General features: G+C 37.5%; 1 long non-coding RNA gene across 2 annotated transcripts in view; it reads right to left on the reverse strand.

Annotated features, from left to right (window-relative positions):
- Positions 1-20,286, reverse strand: part of LOC139081819 (uncharacterized) — a 31,394-nt gene extending 11,108 nt beyond the window's left edge. Inside the window, exons 1-2 of one of the 2 annotated variants that reach the window (XR_011537204.1) lie at positions 20,155-20,286; positions 1,648-1,768 (exon numbers count right to left, since the gene is read on the reverse strand). This is a non-coding gene — a long non-coding RNA (uncharacterized lncRNA). Of the gene's footprint in view, positions 1-1,647; positions 2,074-20,154 lie in introns of those variants that run through there. The other variant, XR_011537203.1, reaches the window with a different exon arrangement.
- Between the last annotated feature and the right edge of the window lie 1,211 nt (positions 20,287-21,497).

Raw genomic sequence — 21,497 nt, forward strand, 5'->3', positions numbered from 1 at the left:
ATGAGCATCTGTCCTCTTGAAATCCTGCTATGGGGATTTTCTAAAAAATAAAATAGTATCTACTCATAACAGATATAACTTAATGGCAAAATCAACTGCTTAATAGGAAATCAAAACTATGGATACCAGAATATATTTCCAAAAAGGAGGGATCTTGTAATGCAGTTAGAAGCTTGTTATTCCCCGGGGCCATTCAGGCAGGTTTCCAATTGAAGACAAAGGCAATGGGGAAAATATTTGAGAGCAGCTCTAAACGAGCCTGTCATTGAAGAGATTTATTTTCAAGAAGAGATCATAGGGTCAAAAAAGAAAAATAAGGATTGCTTGCGTTGAAATAGCTCCAGCCAATTCCTACCAAATCGGGCTGAAAATAAGTAGAAGTCGAAAGTTGCAGTGAAATTAAATATAACTTCTGGCCAATCTCACTCAGTCCTTAAAGATGGATGTAATTGAGTTGTAGAATAGCCAGCAATACATCTTACATGGCACACCATTTTCTTGAATATCATCCTGGACAATGATAAGATAATTACATTACGGTACTTTTAACAAAACCTAATTTCCTGGAAATTTAACTTGTTCTTTTTTTCCCCAGCTGACAAAGCCCAAAACAAACATGTAAAATTGAGCGTTACTTGGCAATTTGAGAAAATATCAGTATTTATTTCAAATGTAATTAATTTGCAGAAATTTCTATTATTATCATTCTCAAGCTATTGATAAGATCCTGCAATCAAATAATTCTATAAAGTACAGATAGATAGTCCTTACTGAATCTTTTTCTGCTTTTTGATCTCTAGCTTTTAAAGTTGCATTAATTTACTAGACTAGTATTTTAAACTACTTAGATGGTATCCTATTTTTTTTCTTTAATTTCTACCTATATCTTTCTGTAAAGAATTTTATATGCAGTTGGAAACTTACACTCTGATAGCATACTTTACGTTATGGTTTTTATATTCAAGGAGGTAAATATTTCTGTGGCTCATATTTTGCAGACCTTTCGGGGGGGGTCAGTGACAGCTGTTCGGCAAACATAGGGCAGGGTGGAGCTCATGATGTCTTCACACTGCCTCCCATGCGCAGTGAGCAGGGTGGGCCACACTGACTCCATTATGCCTGGAACAGTGGCAAATCTCACTTAGTTCTACGTAGTCAAGGAAAAGAGAAGTAGAAAACAGATCCACAAAATAAACCCTGCTGTGGGTATATGATTCAAATATTCCCATCTTAATATGAAGTCTGATATTAAAATCCATTCAGCCTAACATCTTTTTCAAAAGTTGATGAGGCAAAATAACAAGCCAAGTAGACAAATAGAGGACCCCAAGAAGCTCAAGTATTTATATATTCTTCATTTATATATTTATTATATATTATATAATTATAATATAACTATTTATATAACATCTAGCTGAGCCACTGTCTGGAATATAGCATCTCTGCTATTTCACCATCTCAACTCACTCCAATCTTGAGTAAAGGTCATCAATAACGGCTTAATTAAGAAATCCACCAGAAGTTTATCAATTCTTGTTTAACATGACCTTTCTGTGACCTCTGACAATGATGAATGCTCCCTACTTCCAGAAAAATCTCTTCTCTCTTGGCTTCTGTAGCACTGTTTTCTCTTGGTTTACCTCTTACCTCTCTGAGCAGTCCTTCTAAGTCTGCTTCGCTGGCAGTTCCTGAAGCGTTAATGTTCCCCAGGATCCTGATCTTGGCATTTTCTTGCACCGCACATTCCTGTGGTTCAAGTACTACTCATCTGTTAAAGAATTTCAATTCTATCATGTTATCAGTCTCAGAACACTCTCCCAAGATTCATGGCTGTAATATTTGTTGTTTTCTGTCTTTTTCACTTGAACACTCTGAAGAAATCAAATCTGTTCAAAGTTAGACTTATCTTATTCCCAAAACCTTTCCCCCTCCTTCATCCAGCCACAAAATTTTATTTAATTCTACAGGCTAAATATCCTTCATATCCATCGTTTTCTCTTCGTCTCCCTTCCCACTGACTCTGATTCAGTAGTCAGCTGAACCATTGCAAAAATCAAAGAGAAACAAAAACCTTCTAAGTAGCCTTCCTGCTTTTAATTTCATCCCATTTCCATTACACGACAGCTCATGTGATTCTTCTAAAATATCTAATATAGCCACTTTCCTGTTCAACTCTTACAATGGCTTTCCTTCACCTATAGGTCAACGTCCTTATGCTTGGCAGGGTGTGAGAAGTCCTTTATTCTCTGATAAGGTTCACTGCTGAGTTCATCTACCACTCTCTACGCACTCACCCATCCTTCAGCCTCCTTGAACACTTACGTTCACTAAGTGTGCTATGATCTTTTTTCCCTGTGTGCCTTTGCACATGCTAATATCACTGACTGGAAAATTCTTCCCTTCTTTTTCTACTTGAAAAATTCCCCTTCTAAGACTCACACAAATACCCTTTCTCCTGCGGCTATGCTGCAGCCCCTTCTCCTAGGCAGTATTAGATAGCCCCTTTTCTGAGTGCCTTTGCATTCTGTACATGTTTTCATTGCAGCAATTTACACAATGGATTGTAAGCATTTCTCTACATGTACATGTATCCTTTATGACAAAGGAACCATGTCTTATGTTTTTTTTCTATGAACAACACCAGGCACAGTGCTTGGTACTCAAAAGATGTTTGTTTTATTAACATTAAGCAGGGAAGGGGGTACGCAGATAAAAGACATATGGTCCTTGATTTCAAGGAAATATATTAAAAAGCTGAAACAATATGGCCTAATCAACCCCGAAGGTGACCTGCGTCCAAAACTTGTATTGGATGAGGGTTTAGACTTCTACAAGTCTGATGTCATTCTGTGAAAAAAAAAGAGAAGTTTTGAATGATTCTGAATTAATTTTGGGGGCAAACAAGAGTATTTAATATCTGTGCCTTAACTTTGTATTTTAAAAAATTGAATTTAAATTAAGTTCAGTGTCCTTATAATGAGTTCACTGAAATTTTATAATGCCACAATATTCTGGGAATGCACAACTAGAAACATTGTATTGGAGTTACTTGGGGGGCAAGCAATAAATCTCTCTGAGTTTGGATACTTAGGAAGGATGGACAAAAGCATCAAACAAATGGAAGTCAGATAGTGCCTTTGTTACCCATAAAGATAAAGATGATCAGCTTTGTTACTGACAAGCCACATTCTTCTACAGGCCTAATAAATAACCCCTGCATTAAAAATACTCACCACCCCGCACACCCCCCCCACCCCACCTCTCAAAGCCCCCCTTCCACCCCTCCCCTCGAGCGTCCCTTGTTATGCTGCCAGAGGGTAGAAAGCAGAGCAGCAGACCTATCAGGAGGACCCAGAAAACACTGAGCCAACTCTGCTTTGTTTCATCCTCATTTGCAACAGTCAATGGAGGAGAGTAAGTGAGGGGGTGGAGAGAAACTAGAAATGCTTCTTTTACAAATTCTTTTTCTGGAGAGCTAGGAGGAATTTTCTTCTTTTCTAGGAAGAGGAAATGACAAATAGTGAAGACGAATTCTAACATACCTGGAAGAGCAATGTCATCTTTCAATGGCCTCTTAGTCTACAGCTGGCTTTACATATTGGAAAACACAATCGTGCTTCTTTGATATTTTGAAAGAATAAAAAACTAGCAGCTATATTAAGGACTAACCTCTTTCTTTAGATTAACTTGGTTTACTGTTGACGCATGCACCCATGCACTCAACAAACCTTTACTGAAAGCTTATCATGCTGCTGGCTCTTTTGTGCTACTGATCCAAGACGAATAAGCCTCTATGTTCTTAAAGAGCTCTAGCTGGAGAAATGGCCTATTAAGTATTCCTACTAACAATAAAATGTGATACATGGGATAATAGAGGCAGGATCATTATTCTATGAACCCAAAGGAGAAGGAGGAATTAATTACTGGAAAAAAGGAAAAGGAACATGGTAATGAAAATGCCAGACATAGCGGAGTGCTGATGCAGGCTTGGAAAGATGAGTAGGAGTTCACTAGGAGAAAGCGGGTGGGGAAAAGACATCCTTCAAAAAAGAATGTCAATGGGCAAAGGCACAAATATCTGAATATGCAGAGCTTCAGAAAGCATTAAACTACACAAAAAGACGTGGCCCAACATTTGATGTAGTAAACTATTTTCCTATTTAACCTAAAGTTGATTAAAGCAAGGAAACTTTTGCATAGTTTAATATGGTTACAAGTACCTAGAAGTGAGGTATTTTGAACTAGTTAATAAAAACCAAATCATTTCGGGACTTATTCATTAAACATTAAGGAATATCCCCTGGATCCCTCATCCTTGGTGGATTTCCAGCAGTCATATCTCACAGTTCTTGGTACTTGACATCTGAATTTAAACAAATTATCTCTATAATATAAGGACCAAAAATATTTTGCTTCTGGGTCATTAAAGCTTTTAGAATAATAAGCCTTTCCCTCGCAGCCTCTCTATTTGGTAGAACACCCTTCAGGAATGTGTTCCCTATCCGAATTCATGGGGGAAATAAAGCGGTGTTCTTATTAAGGAAGTTCATTTCCTCCAAAAGGATAAAGTATGACAAGGACTGTTTTTCCAACTTAATGTAAATTTCATAACATCGGCAGCGCGCCATGCAAACAGCCAAATGGAAAGGCCCTCACCCGTCCTTCCCACAGAATATGTGGGCTCAGAGATGAATAGATTACATCCACCTCAGCACAGGCCCATCCTCCACACCGCTCTGTAAGATTTACATTGTGAATCTACTCCTCTCTCGTGAAGGCTTAGTCTTTATTAGATACCCTGTTTCAGGACAGCTGAAATGATGAGACGGGTTTTTTTCCTTCCTGTCTCTCTCCCTGAACAGATACAGAACCCGTGACTGAAAAGCCTGACCTGCAAATCCCACAGTTCAACTTATCTAGGACTATCTCTAAGTACAAGGTCGACATTATCTCAGCCTGCATCCTGTGTAATTATAGTATTTGGCTGGCATTGCTGAACAGGGGCTGAAATCCATCAGGTTCTAGTTAATCTGCCTTGAGTAACCACAGCTGGTTGGCCGGAAGAAAATGATTATGAAATAAAGTTGTTGTGTCTTCATAATAAAGATTACTGATATGCAGGGCAAGATGGATCTAAGGTTAACCTTTTCTTATGTATGAAGGCTCTGTATAAGGTGAGGGAACAGGAATTATTGCCTTCAAGTCTTCTTTATTCATATTTTGCATTTCCTCCTTTCTTTTCATCCTTACCTAGTTTCCCGCCAGTCCTGAATTTTCATTATTCTTTAGTCAAACACATATATTAACCCTTTGGATGTTTTCCAAACAGACCAAAACTAGAAATTTAATGGGCATGAGATCAGCTTCCTTCTTTTTAATTAGTCTTCAAACTTAATCTTATCTTGTTTTATTGTGAATCAGTTTATCTTGCTAATGTTGAGGCTATGAGTTATTCACACTACAGATGGGATGATGATGAATTTACATAGTGATATTAGATAGTATATCGGGGTAAGTGGCATGTGCAAGCTATATATTCAACACATAAAATAGACTCATAGAGTTGGGGACAATTCCTCCTCACTATTTATACAGCATGAACAACTCAGCGCACTTCCAATCCAATAATTTTCCCTCCTTCCAGCAATAAAAGATGCTCATAAGATGATTTGTCAGGCAACTGTGGAAAGGCACACATGGTCTTGTAGTGGTGAAGAGCACAGATTTGAGAGTCATACCTAGCCCTGCCACTCACTAGCTATGTGACCTTGGGCAAATTACTTAACCTCTCTGTGCCTCAGTTTTCTCAAATTTAAAATGGGAATTATAATAATAATAGCTGCCTCATGTGGCTATCATGAAGATTGAGTTAACATATCTAAAGCACTTAGAACAGTGCCTGGCCTTTAACAAGCATGGTAAGTGCTCACTGTTGATAATATTAAAACAGCTAAAGAAAAACCAGGACTGGCTGGATTGTGATCCTGTGGGATAGTTAGTAAGTACTGCTTGCAAGATCTTAGCTCTAAATTCTTGTGTTTGATACTTGACTTCAGGTTAGTAACATTTAACCAGAGGCTCATAAATAAGATGAACTATGGTTAAACCCATCATGTTAATGTGTCTACTCATAAGAAAATAAGAATGCACATAAAAATGGTATGCCATGGATTTCGCTTGGCAGGGTAGGATGAGAGCAAGAGAGGACAAGGGGAGATGCTTTGCTAGAGGCCGATGAGTCTGGACATGGTGGCTCCCAGGTTCTTCCTTATTCCACTGCTGCTACTGCCCTTAGAGCCCTCGACTGGGAGCACCGTGGCAGCTCCTCCTGCAAAGGCACTCACTTCAGTTTCTGCATTTCCAAGTCCACTTTGGCATTGATTCCTTGGCTGTTGCACTGACTCTCCTTTCTTCCTAATTACATCTCTGATGTAAATGCATCCAGCAATGATGCTTAATTACATCCTCTTAATTACATGCCTTGTGCAGATGCGTGCCAACTCCCCTTTGTCTACGTTTGAGTCCATCAGTTAATACTAAACAAAACAAATACATAGAGATAGGGCTGTTGAATCAAAACATATGCTAAGGAATATATATTTTTAGTAATTTCTCTTAACTTTTTGTGTGCTGTTCAATTTTGAGAATTGCTTTTTAATCATGGTACAACACCTCTTTTTCATTTTTATAAATCTTATCTGACTTTCTAAAAGTCAACAAAGGAGAAAGTTTCGGGACAGACTCTAGATATCTGTTATTAGTTATAAGATTTCAAGACATCATACACACATTTATGCATTTTTATGGATCTTGCAATATCTTTCTTCATTTTAGCTGAAGATAATATATAAAAGTCAAAACATGTCAAAACACGTAGATCTTCTTTAAATACAAAAAAAGTCAACAATTCATTTGAGAGTCATTATGATGTGTTCTATAAGCTAAAATGAATTTCTGCGAGGCCAGCCCCGTGGTGCAGCAGTTAAGTTTGCACATTCTGCCTCAGCAGCCCAGGGTTCGCGGGTTCGGATCCCAGGTGTGGACCTACACACAGCTTATCAAGCCATGCTGTGGCAGGTGTCCCACATATAAAATAGAGGAAGATGGGCATGGATGTTAGCTCAGGGCCAGTCTTCATCAGCAAAAAGAGGAGGATTGGTGGCAGATGTTAACTCAGGGCTAATCTTCCTCAAAAAAGAATAAAATAAAATAAAAAAATAACATGAATTTCTGCCTAAGTACCTATTTCTCACCTAAATCTAAATCTGCACAGCTCTTATTAATGTCAAGGAAACTTATTCAAGTGTCCTAATGGAAAGATAATTTTTGAGAATAAATATATTTTGAAAAGTAGCAACCACTGTCAATTGAAAGAAAAGAAAAACTTTTTTTGTTGAAGTTTGATGCTGGGATTGAGGGGTGGAGCACCTGTATTTTCAATTGTTGAGAAAAGACTGTTTTCCAGGCTTTACTTTTATAGAGGGAGTTTATAATGGGCAGATTTTAGGATCGTCTTTTGCTTGCAAATTGATTCTAGATGTAAGGAAGAGAATATATGGAATTAAATCACTTTAGTAAAATACTAAAAAGTCAAACTATTTTTAAAATACCATTATGAAAATAGAACTTTCATAAGATCCTCACTTTCTGGGTTTTTTTTTTAAGCAGTGGTCTTTTTTTCTTTAATAATATTCAGTGCTGCTTGTGTTTCCATGCCTATAGTGAGCTTCCTAACATCTGTTTTTCATTTTTCTTTAATTTCCACCCATGACCTTTGGCCTACTCTCTGTGTTTGGAAAAAAACAGGAATTAAAGTTGACATTATCTCTATGCCTTCTTCAAACTGCATAAATTCACATTTTTAGCCTGCCTTATATCTAAACACGGGCTTTCTGACCACAAAATCCATTTGTCTATTGTTTAGTAGGAAGTTTCATAAAGTTGAAAATAGAGACCTGCAACCCTGGAGTCTGGGGTGAGGGTGTTGCAGGGCTGCAGAGCACCAGAATATTTGTTCTAGATCTGGGGCCTTGGCGGAAAATTGCTCGCGCCTAGTCCAGTGTTTTAGAAAATCCCCAAAGCATGACACAATGTGAAGCTCTTTTTATAATTATAGCATTTAGTGTTTCTCATGAGACTGAAGAATGTACTCATATAATATGGGAATTGTATATGTTGAAAAACAATTAGGTAAATGAGCAGGTATTTAGGGATCACGCTGAAGAAGCTGAATTATTCACCCAAAGTGATGATGAGATAAACAAAAAGGAATTTAATGTTATGCTAATGCAGATTATATATTAGAACATGGAAAGCCTGAGCTACGCAGAACCCACAGATGATAAATATTCTGAATAAGTCGGTGAATGGGTGAGGGATTATCGAAATGAGCCCCACATTTTTTTAATGATGCTGGATGTCATGTAATACACACTTTTATGCCTCCATTTAATTGAGTTATCATTTACATACCAAAAAAAAGTATAGATCTTATACAATTTGGTGGATTTTTCCATATGTATGCCTGTGTTTCATACCTTCTGAAACATAATATGCCTAAAAGAAGATTATAGTTTTCTTGGTATTCCAGGCTCAAAAACTATATAATAATGCCCTCAAGGTCTAATGAGACTAGAACTCTTTGCCCCTACATTAAAAGATGATTGTGCTTTATCTTATTTGATTCTTTTTGTTTCTTGTAGATTTTCTGCCTCTTTTTTTGTGTGTTAACTTAATTATCTTTATACACCCGGACCTAACATGGGGTCAAATAAGATGTTCAACAAATGTTTATGGTAACAAATTGGACGTCAGGTGTCCATGCTTGTGGGCATTATATGTATTGTGAGAGTTCATAACATTGAGTATTTTTGTCCTAAAGAAATAAATATTAATAATGTTAAGTTTTTAGAGATTGCGAAATATCTTGGTTATGCAAACTGGGGTATCAGCACATCAATATTTTGTGAGTTCTACCAGCTGTAGAACCACTTGTACCACTGACTGAGGTTCTCGAGCTCCAACACTGCCTAGAAGGGACGAGTCATTCCAAACCAACAAGACGATTGGTTGAGAAAGGCTAATGTCATGTTATGGAGTGAGATGAGTCCTATGAAAGACTATTCAACAGACAGTCTGCTCCAGCAGTATAGAGGTTACATATGGACTTGGTTTTCTGTGTTTGAAAGCCTCAGATACATTTAGCTTTCTTATGTTCAGAATTACGAGGACTACGCTGTGCCATCTTGAAGAGTTTCTGTGATTTTTACCACAAATGTGCTCCATCGGGATGGGTTGAAAAGAACGCACCACAATCTCACGGCAGTTCCGTCAAGTGAAGCATGCAGTTCCACGACTCTAAGTTGGCACTTCAAGGGGCCCACGTCACCCTCCCTTCCCTGCAGTGTGTGTTGCTCACGTGCAGGTTATGGAGGCAGAAAAGGGAAGAATGCTTGACCTTCAGTTTCCAATTTGGTAAAGGTAATCCTAAGGACGGCTTATACAAAGTCCAAGAAAAGCAGAATTCCCTGAGAAGCAGAAACCAAAGATAATTAGATCAATAATTATTACCCAAACTCACTACAGAGAGAGCACTATGCTATTATACAGGGCCGATGACTTCCGGCTGCCGCCCAGCCTCCACACTTGCTCGCGCCAGCCCTGCCTCCACCTGCGAGGCTACTTCGCTAGAAGCAGACCTAACAAAAATCGCAGCTTTTCCGTTCCTTTTGGCATTAGCAGCTAGTTTTACAGGTTTTCTTTAAAGCATGAATTACTTCTTATTTATCTATACAAAATGCTTTTTATATAGATTTTGCTACATATTTCAATATTAACAATGTTTTACCCTAGAAAAAGCACGATCTTAAAGGATAGGGTATAAAATTTTCTAGGAAGAAGAAAGTGAGCCTAAAACAGTAAGGTAGACCTTATGATTTATTTTATTTTTATAGTTTAGGATCATTCTTATTAATTATCTACTTGTAACATTACCTGAGTCTCTGGCTCTTTCTACAGTTCTTTGAAGTTACAATTTTCTTAAAAAAATGTATTAATGTTTTTCTATCCTTACAGAACAATAAAAAGTGACCAAAATGTTTCCTATGATGTGGAGAAGTATGTAATAAAGTCAGAAACCTTAACAAAGGCTAGCCATTTCTGTTCACCATCATGCTTGACAACTAGGAATTTATTTTTGGTTGACTTTGTATTTTTCTCTTGTGTGTCATAAGAGAGATCGTCAACGTAATAAAAGAGGATCTTTTCTTGACATCAGAACTATGAAATGTGAGACATAAATTATTTTATCTGGCTAACCATTTGTACAAATCTTTATTTAAACATGATTAAATCCATTTTAGTATTCTTTCCAAACGACGCTTCACTCTTGCTTTCAAAGGTTCTTTTTGAATATGTCTTATTCTCCACTACAAAGTTTGGGTATCCGGTGTTTATTTCCACTTTCTTTTTAAAAAAATTAGTCTTGGCACTGTGTAGGCATACTTTCGATGTTTGTTTCCTCTTGTTTCTTAAAATGAAGGCTCAAAAACAACTCCAAAAGAGCTAGAGATCTCTCCATTCTCTGAACACCTGACGCACTTTTTAAAACAATTGTCCAATAGTAAATACTTTTGCCGAGGCCCAGTTTATGCACCTCCCAGATCAGACCATTCTCATCTGCCCCTCCTTGCCTCTGTCACTTGCCCTGCTTCCCCACAGTTAAAAGCCTGGACAACTTGTCCCAGAATCACTTCATCTACCAGCAGCATAGCCTCCTTTGCGTCTGGACAGTTGGAGCCAAACAATCCCCAATGCCTATGTCCTACCCAGTGGGACTCATTTTGATTCTGGCTGATCTGGGACCTCCACAGGGGCTGGAGAGCAGAACCTGGAAGTACAGGAATTCAAAAGAGAAAGAAGGAGAGGGAGGGATAGGAAAGAAGAGCTGGCAAATAAATTCTCTCAGTTCTACCTTCCTTCGAACCTATTTGAGTGCACAAGGTCCCTTATTGCTTCTCCTGAGACGACGCCATGTTTATGTAGTCTTTCTTGTTAAGCTCTGGCTGGGGCAGTAATGTAACATTTGTGTTTACTTTCCCTCCTTCTCTGACTTACACCCTTTTTTCCCTCCTCCTTGCTTCCCTCAGAATTCAATTCCTCCAAGAAAAATTAGCACATAAGCTTCACCATAGGCTCTGTTTTCTGGGCAACTGGGGCTTAGACGCCATTTTTACTATATTATATTTGTTACAGTTTAAATGCCTCTGTATCCTTCATGGTACCTGGTATGCATCATACAAAATACCTAGAAGGTACTAAATAAATATTTACATTTCTGCTGGAAGATCAGCTAATATTTTAAAAAGAAATAGAAAGCAATGTGTCTAAACACCTAATAGATACCTCAAAGCAGAGGCTTGTCTTTTATCACTTATCTTAATAAAAAGTATAAGTATTTTCATTAAAGCATAATTTTCAGCAGTTTCCATGAGAGAGATAACATTTGAAAGCTATCTTTGACCTATTTTCAGAATGAGAAAAATAATATTTGTAGTTTCAAAGCAGAAACATCCACTTTCATAATCTTCATTCCTAGCTCTTGGTTGTTACTAAATTTTCCATGCCACTTCCCCCAAACTGTGAAAACGTTGAACTAGAATTAAATAATTACAAGGCATTTGTGAATCTACATAAAGTATCTTTCCATAGAGTTTTTTTAGTGAGGGCTCAATGATCAACATCTGTCTTTATGTATGCCAAAATACAAATTCCTTCACCCCATGCTACTTCTCATTCCCTGGTTTGGACTTGTGCTAGTTCTCAAAAAAATAACTATTGACAAAGTTTTTTTGGTCGACTATCCAAAATTTTTTTATTTAAGTATATCTTTAATCTTGGTTTTTATTTTACTTTTTCAAAAATGGGAACTGAGATTCAGAGATTGCTCAAGACCACAGAGCATAGAGTGGCAATATTCGAAGAGAAGGAGTTTAAATTTTGAAAGTTGCCTTTGTATCAGGCTCGATAAGATCCTGTTTAGACACATGGTGCTCTTTCAGAAGAAGTAAAACTTCTGTGGGTGTAGTTCTGGCCAACCACCTCTTCTCTCTGTAGAGAGTACATTCTAGCTGTCTCTACAGAGGCAAGACTCTTGGATTTTAAAGACATCATGGGACCACTCAATATGCAAGGAAAAAACAGGAGTCAAAAGTTGCCTGCTCTGCAATTACAATGGATCTCCCGGGAACTTTCCCATAATGCAAACAACAATGATGGACAGTCAAAATAGAGGATCTTGCATCAGATGTGTCACACAAGCACAACTGGTAAATTGAGATAGCACATTATAGAAGTGATATTAATAATATCATATACAAATTCACTAAAACCATGGCTGTAAATTCATTTTCACGTAACCCTACATTTGTGTCATGTCGGTAGTAATTCCAATGCATTCGTGTAGGTTGAGAGTTTTTCCAGCAACTCATTCCCTTCATGTACCTAAAAGACTGAAGAGCAAACTTCAAGGACATGATGACTGAAATTAGGGGAAACAATCTTGTTACAGAAGCCTTAGATGCCACAAGTCAATTAAATCATTTAAATCAATTCAATACAATGTAAAGTAATTAAAGATATTCTTGGAATGGGAGAAAAATAATCTGGGAGCTTCAATCAGGAAAAGAATTTGGTGTTGTGTGTATTAGGAAAAGGGTAGGAGTGAGAAGATGATTTGAGATGCTACTGAATTGGTCCATACAACATGGACTAGAAGCATGGGACAGACATAGGGGACCGTAGAGTACAGAAGCTCCCTGAAATGGTTCCTCCCTTTGTCCACTCTACCTAAGGCTCCAGGGCACCCACTGGCTCTCACCTCTTCCTATCCTCCCAAACTAAAGTGAGAGGAGGAAACCATGTGGACTACTGGCAATGGTCGTCACTATGCCCAAGGTAAGAGCCACATCTGCAGCCCCTTACTGAACTTCTACTCCATCCAGTTTGAGCTACAAGATTAAGCTTTGTTCCTTTTTAAAATGAAAGAGCTAGCTGTCAATTCTAGATTTTAGAATTCTAATTTTGAGACCTAATACTAAGGCTCCCATACTCCAAAAAAACTTATCTAGTCTTTAACTTAATAGAGGTATAGAGCTATCCATACTCTATTTGGTTATAGCTGTTGTTTATTTGGAGTGGGGGCTGTGCACGCATGCCCACTGCATCACTGATTTACCATGGGTTAAAATTCAGTCTGTTCCTTCCTATTTCCCATACCATCTCCTAATAAAAAGTCCTTAAATGACATTTTAAAATAATTTTCAGGTTTCATGTTATTGTCATTATTAAATAAGCTTTTTATGACTTCTCAACATCTTTTGTAATTCTCAGTAGCAACAAGGTCTCCATTACAATGATCTTTCTTCCCTACTGCCTAAACCCTGATTTATTTAATAGATGCTGGCAACATCAAAGTGGAACTAATGAGCCATAAGACAATTTTAACACCTTCATGGACTAATTGTTAAAATGGCCTTTGTTTAATTCTCTGAGGATGGATCTCCGAGAAAATTGCAAGCTGGTGACAGCAGGAAAACTCAATGTTAAGCCCTCATTGTTACAGACCAGCAAATAGTGGCCACTTGGCTGATCCTAGTAAATCTGAATCAAATTAATGCTTATCCAGTTCAATTATTATAACATTTGCTGAAAAAACTGCTTTCTTCCTATGAAATTGAATAGTATAACTGAATTTTTCCAGGCCAAAGAAATTAATTTTATTGTATTAGCCACTGATCAATTCTTCCAGAAAACAATGGATGGAAACTGAGTTTTAGAAGAAATTGGCTTCTTAAATAGTTCCTATATAATTGAAGAGCTTAATATGCCATTGACTTCTGTATTCACATGTAAAATCTTGGTAAAATAACTAAATATTAATAATACCTTCCTATCCTTCAAATACAAATTGAGAAGAGAAAGAACTTATAAATGAAAATATGGAGTCAATTAGCTAAATTCAGTTAATGCAAAGTGACTCCTGCTCTTCAGAAATGGGCTGTTCTTCTCATAACTGAGGATTCTCGAAACGAGAAACCTGGCTTCACCTGTAGTACCACAAATATTTTGATTCAAGAGAGCATTAACTGATTTTCCACATCAGGAAAAAACTTCATCTTTCAGACCATCTCCAACCACCGTAGACAACTTTAAAATGAGGAAGGATGAAGACAAACCCAATCACTTATTAGCAGTGTTTGTGAAAACATAGTCAAAGTAGCCTGGTCTCTAGTTTTGAGTTCAAAACTTTATCAAAAGCCACATTTTTCTGAACTAGTTAGGCAAACAATAGCCTCCTTGATCTATTACTTTGAAAACATAATCATCTATTGTTTGTTTTTTAATATTTAAAACTTGAAACAAAAGCCAAATATAATTTTTAAACTGCTTTTGCTTCTCCTACAATTGTCATCGTATGTGATCCCTCAAGTGCGCAAATCGATTTCTTCCCTCTGTACGCTACATGCAGAACCAATGTTTACAGATAGAGTTTGTCCTTGTTCACAAAGCCCCCACTGATGCATTGGCATAACTAAACAGTTTACTTCACTTTCAGACTGTAAACAGAGAATTTACAAATTCTCAACTGGAAAAGCCTGCACATCTATTTCAAGTCTGTCTCACTTGAAGTGCTGGAAAATTCTTAAGACATCCTCCACTGGGGGGGTGTGAGGCAAAGACCTCATCAAGGTCACAGGTCATCCTTGAACGTATTCAACAGAGGAACACAATTGAATACATCCAATTGTTCACACCTATGGAGGACTGTCTTTTGTGGGATTCTTACCATAGGTTTGCTGCATTGTTTGGGAGTGTTCAAATCTGCTACAGAAGTCAGGAAAAAATGGGATGGATAAAACTTATAAAATGTCAGAGAGTAAGTCAGTCACGCATATTAAAGATAGATTAAATAAATGGAATATATGGTGCTTAATATAGATAAAAATAATGAAACACATGAGAGTTTTATTTTCAGATAGAAAGGGATGGAAAGACCCAGCAAATCTTAAATATTCGTAGGAGCTCAAGCCACCTCAGATTGATACCTATGGTATCTTGGGTGCAGCCACCAATTCGTTCCCCAGATGTGTTCTGTTTGCAGAATGCACATAAAAGCCATAGATGCTCAGCAAGCTACATCTGTGGCCAGCTGCTGGCCAGCACCCTTGCTCTTGCGTCTCACTGAGAGAGCAAGTGTGCGCTGGCCGAAGGCACCAATTACCTGCCTAGCCCCCTTGCTTCACTTCCTGTATTAGTTTGCTACTGCTGCCATAACAAATTGCCACATACTGAGTGGCTTAAAACAACACAAATTTATTATCTCACAGTACTGTAGGTTGGAAGTCTGACATAAATTTCACTGGACAAAAATCAAGATGCCAGTGGGCCATGTTCTTTGCTGAAGACCCCAGAGGAGAATCCATTTCCTTGCCTTTTCTAGCTTCTCGAGGCCAGTTGCATTCCTTAGCTAGTGGTCCCTTCCTTCAAATTCAAAGTCAACAACAAACATCACATTTTTCTATATTCATCCTCGCATGTGTCTCTGACTGCAGCCACGAAATGTTCTCAGATATTTAAGTGCACATGGGCACATGGGATTAGAATGAGTTCATCTGGATGATCCAGAATAACCTCCCTCCCTCAAGGTCCTTAACACGATCACATCTGCAAAATCCCTTTTGCCACGTAAGACGACATACTCACAGGTTCTGGGCATTACAGCACGGACATGTTTTGGGGGCCCTTCCAGCTGCTATACCTGCTTCTAGTACCCACCGTTAGCAGGGAAGACCAGAGTGTGTAAACATGACATAACCTAGGTCTTGGGTGGTGTGGACCTTCCATCTCTTCGCTAAATTAATCTACTCAGTTCCCTTTCCTTTGCTATTGTTGTGTATTTGCAACTCATTGAGTAAACTTTGTAATTCAAGCATCTTCATTTGGTGTGTCTATCTTTCTGTTTCATGAGCTCTAGAATGATCTGCCCGAGAGTGGACGTGGAGCCTACCACTAAATCAAGGTAACTCCCCAAACAACAGGATTTTAGTCTTAGCTGGTCCCCACATGGAGCCTCCCCAACCCCACAACGTCATATATGTAAACCATGATCAACCGCAAATCAGAAAATAAATAATTGATCATTTATCTTCCCTGGAAAGAAACAAGTCTATTTCTGAAAGAATAGTAAAAAATCAAAAAGAAACTTAGAAAGCTGAGTAGGAAGAAGTAGATATAGAAAAGGGAAATGATTTCAAGTCAGTAGAAACTAGAAACCAGAAGCGGCATACTGCTTGGTTTGCCAGGAATGATAACTTTAAGCCTGGAGTAGAAACTGAAGGTCAAAGAGGGAAGTATTTCGCCGCAGACAAGAAAGGCCAGGCTCAAACCAGGAAGCATTTAGAACTAGAAAAGTAATTCTGACTTTTTGGTAGGGCAGATCAAAAAAACCTGACTCAGGCATATTCTGGACCCGAATGATGAGATAAAGTTCTTTGTGTCCCAGGTATTTTAGTCTTATTTTCTAAGCCGGACCCTGTATCCATTTTAGGCACCCATTATTTGCCTAACTACATTAATTCAACCAACATTTACTTGGCACCTGTTACACACAAAGCATTGTGCGAGGTGGCTTCACCCTGGCTTTTGGAAAACAAAAATCAAAACTGATGGCTGAAGCCTGTAAAATCTTGCATGCGCTGGCTCCTGCCAACCTCTCCAGCTTCTCATGTCAGCCTTCCCCTACTCAACCACAACGGCTCCTTTCTGCTGCTCAAACGCCCCAAGTTATTTCCACTCTCAAGGTCTTTGATGTTGCCTTTTCCAAATTGCTCTTTTCCGATTCTCTTCAGACTGGCTATTCTCTGTGTTGTGTTGGGTGTCTGTTCAAATCTCACCTCAGAGAAGGCTTCTCCAGCCACCCCATCCAAAGTACCAGCCCCCAGTCCCCTGCCCTTCCGCCCACCCCTGCCCCACAATGCTCAATGACATCATTTCTTCCATAGCACCTAACGTGATTTGCAATTACCTTTTTATTTGTCTACTTAGAGGTTTTTAATCTGTTTCTTTGTTTCAATTTATTAGGATGCAAACTCCATTTGAGACAGATTTTGTCTGTGTTCTCACTATTATATCATCAGCACCCAGCACTCAGTGTTTTGCACATTTTAAAAACAATCTGAATGACTAAATTAATGACTAATGAACGGATACACGAATGAGTATAAAGATGAATTCGATTACATATTCTGATAACATTGCAGAATTTATAATTCTACAGAGATATGTACAAAACTGAAAATTGTCAGGTTTCTAATAGTATATGGTCATAGTTCCCAAACTGTGTGCCAAAGCACAGACGGGAAACTCAATTAACGCGTAGAGGTGTCACTGGGTATTTTAAACGTTTGAGGAAATCAAAGCAATACTCAACATGTACTAGACACCATGAGAACTGCTGGATCAAGTTAGCTCACAACTTCAATGTTAGATCATACAACATTTTTTGATGATGTCATATCTTTGTGAAACTGGGATTTCTATGGTTACTTTGATAAAAAGCAAGTACCATGCAAAAATCAGTATGGAACAGGAAATGAAGTTGGTGGTATCCAATCTCATTCCAAGATTTGAGAAACTGCACAATGCCCAATGTAATTCTGGTTATTAAAATTTAAGCTCTCTAGTAGCCCTATTAAAAACGGTAGAAAGAAGCAGGTGAAATTAATGATGTATTTTATTTAAGTCAGTATGTCCAAAATATTACCATTTTCACATGTAATCAATATAAAAATATTAAGGTAATATTTTAAGTTCTTTTCTGCATACTATGTCTTCATTTAAGACCAGTCACACTCAGGCGCCCAACAGCGACGCGTGGCCATAAAACACTCAAGCAGGAAGTCTGTTCCACCACAAAATACTGATCTGCTAGTTTTTTTAATCTCAAGAAGAAAACATTTAGTCAGATCTATGGCAAATAACCAATAATGGAACACAACCTGAAAGAGAAGCTAAGAAGACAAAATATTGTTTGCATTTATTATGAAATCTTCTGTCAATGGTTTCTTTCTTATTCATTTAATGTAATGGCATTCTTTTAATGAGATACTTTGTTTAAAGCACTTACACAGTACCTGGCATGAAGTAAATTCTGGGGCAGTATTGAGTATCATTATTAATACCACTGAGGACATATCAGTTTCTCAATGTCTGTGAGTGGGTCTAAGAGGAAAGAAAGCACACGAGTGCAAAGTACCCATCAATTACATTTTAGACTCTTTGTGGTGAGCACCGGCCAAATAATTACATCAGAATATATTTGCAAATTCAATGTAGGAGGTGAGTGGTAAATTAAGCATTTCTTAAGCATTTAAAAACTGTCAGGTTTCTGAGCCTTACAACACTATTCAATTCTGAGTGTCTCAAATACAAGCCTAAAATACATCTTTACTGTTTTGATCAAGATTAATCAGTGTTTCAACTGGGAATTTTTAGGAGTCTGCCATTATTCATATCTCCGTCATTTTTGTTCTGCTTAAGGGAAAAAAAAAATCTGTGCTGATGTTTTATTTCTACATTCTCTATTAGCATAGTCCTTCCGTTCGCTGGCCCATGTTCCCTCCCACTTAGGCAGGAATGTGGCAGATGTGACCGTCCCCAGGTTAAAGCAGAGTAAGCATCCCCTCCAAGCATGAATTAATGCTAACCTTTGTAAGGATGTATTTAACCTCTGAAAAATCCTGCTAGTTTCTGAAATATTCATTGTCCTGAAATCAATAAATCACTGAAATCCCCACTGGGAGGGAAACTTCCTGAGGTCTCAAAGGCCAAGCCAGAGTGGAGCTAGTCAACATCAGTTTCTCACAGACATGCAATTAGAACATCTGTTTGTGTCTTCTATGCCTATTAAGATGTTTACTCTGTTAATTGTAGGCATAACATGGGTATCCGTCAGTATTTTTGTTTTCACTCCCACTATAGGAATTCAATAACAGAGTTCTAACCCAGGCCAGCTAGCTTGCCGGTCAATTAGCAACTTGTCTTTTTAAAGTGAATAGAAGAAATGCACTTTGTCAGAAGCAAAGGGTGAGTGGTGAAAGACAATTGTGAGGAAAAATCGTGGAAGTTTCATTATGGACAAACGTATTTCACCAGTGTGATATTTGAATGGTTCTGAAGTTTCAGGATTGGATTGATTATATCAAAAAGAGCCACCTCTGGGATCCAGGGATAGATTACGAGCCTCTACAAGCATTTTTAAAGCTAAGTTCATTAGCATTTCCAGCTGTGCTGTTCATTTTCCAGCTTGGGTTTTTCTGCATGAATGGGTAGTAATCTTCTGCAGTCTCCTAAATCTTAGAGTACTGGGAGAAATACAGAAAATCTTAGAGAACTGGGAGAAATAGAGAAAATCTTAGAGTACTGGGAGAAATAGGGAAAGTACACACCAAAATGTCGGAATTAAGAGCTACTGAAAATTACTAATGACATTTTAGTAAATTATCTACATTTCAAAATTATCCTAGACAAATATAACAATCATAAATTCACAAAATTAGACCATCTTAAAATTTTGAAGGATCGGTGAAATTTAGTTATATGGTTCACAGGTTATGTTCTAATGGTATCATAACCTTGAGAGATAGTTACCACAGCAAAATTTGGGTTTCAGCTATCTGCCTATAATGAGGCTAAATACATAAAACAGTTCAACAGCATTTAATATAATCTTTGCTTGATATTTTCCCAGGAACTTTAACATGTTCCTATTCACAAAAATGATTATGTAATAGCAAGCATCTATATAAAATCTTGAAAACATATTTGACATTTAATTTACACATATTTTTGTCAAATAGTCATTCTAATATCCTAATAAGGAACCAAAATATAGTATTAATTTCATCTTCATCTCCATTCATTATTTCTGATGCTTATAAATAATGATAATCGCCATGAAAAATGACAATAAAGTAGAAGCAAGAAGTCGAGAATATTTAGCAACTAGCTTGCTCGCTGTGTCCAACACTGTCTGAAATATACCAGCTGGTTAAGGAGTCTTGTAAAAGAGGAAATTAAAAGGAACATAATACTCACCTGAAATTGAATTTCAAGATGGACTTCGCATCCACTATTTAAGTTGAAATTTCTGAACTTCCTCAGAAGCAAGCACAACCAAAGTAAAAACTCATTTGTTAAACGTTCTGCCTAAAACGATATTTTTCTAACATCTGGAAACACTCCTTTGCCTCCCTTTTAAAACCTTAAGAACTACACATTGCTGAAGCTTGATGAAGAAATTTTATTTTAATGACTGTGGAACAGATATTCTCCACTTTGGAGCTATATCCACACAGGTCTCTTCCAGTTTGGAGGGTGCCCTGGGCCGTTCATGGTTAAGAGGTATATTTTAATAAAGTTCATGGAAACTCCCCTTAGCACACCTACCGTAGCCCTCAGAATCAATCCTGTCATCAAACAGCTTCCATACAGTTTCATAGTCTTTTTATCGATTACCACTGAACTCAGGTGGCCTCAGTACCTTCAAGACTCACATTAATCCTTTGTCTTTATTAATATATATGTATTATTTCTAAGTTAAACCAGGATGGCAACTTCACGGGGATTGGATCCATGCTAGAGTGATTTCTACATTTCCCTGTTGTCCTTTTCTCAATCACAGATGGGGTGAAAGAAAACATGTATCTGTATATATTAGTTTTGTTCATCCTGAGGCATTCAGCAATTACAAAAACAGAAAAAGAACACTTGCAGCCTACAACTTCAATAGTCATGCTCCTAGCCACTATGCCATCCAGCCTCCTCATGATAAAAAATCCAGCACCTACTTTAAATATTCACTAAGGAACATTTTTATTGGAACTACGACAAGAAACAAAAAAAGAATTTTTCTAAATAAGGGATCTATTACAAGAATGATGTGAGAAAACATCCACAAAAGGTTCATGCGGTTCTTGAAAACGTGGCATGTGAACTTTAGGAAAAAAAATAAATGCAGTATTTACAATAAAGTTTACAATTTGATTTTGTGTTAAAAATTAGTATGCAGATGTTTATAGTTTCTGAGAGAGGAATCAGACTTAGTGGAGTAGATTTTCTTGATGCAAAGCTGCATCCCTCAGAGACCACACCAGACTATACAGCTGTGCAGCTGAATTATGCATGATATGGCCAAGCCAATTTATCACAAAAATTGACCAGATTTCCTGCAGGCTAATCCAGGATGGTTTTGATAACTAAAATATGAGATAAAATATGTCATAATTCACATTGTTATAATCTAGAGTTAACCAAAACTCAGCAGTTTTGAAAGCATTAATTTATGTAATGATCATTATGTCAAAGTTGAATACCAAGGTAATAATTTATTAAATGATTCACAAAATTTCTGAAACTGTCTCTAACATATATGGGGCTAA

This window comes from Equus przewalskii, chromosome 2 (genome assembly GCF_037783145.1).
Source record: "Equus przewalskii isolate Varuska chromosome 2, EquPr2, whole genome shotgun sequence".
In the NCBI taxonomy this organism is placed as follows: Eukaryota; Metazoa; Chordata; class Mammalia; order Perissodactyla; family Equidae; genus Equus; species Equus przewalskii.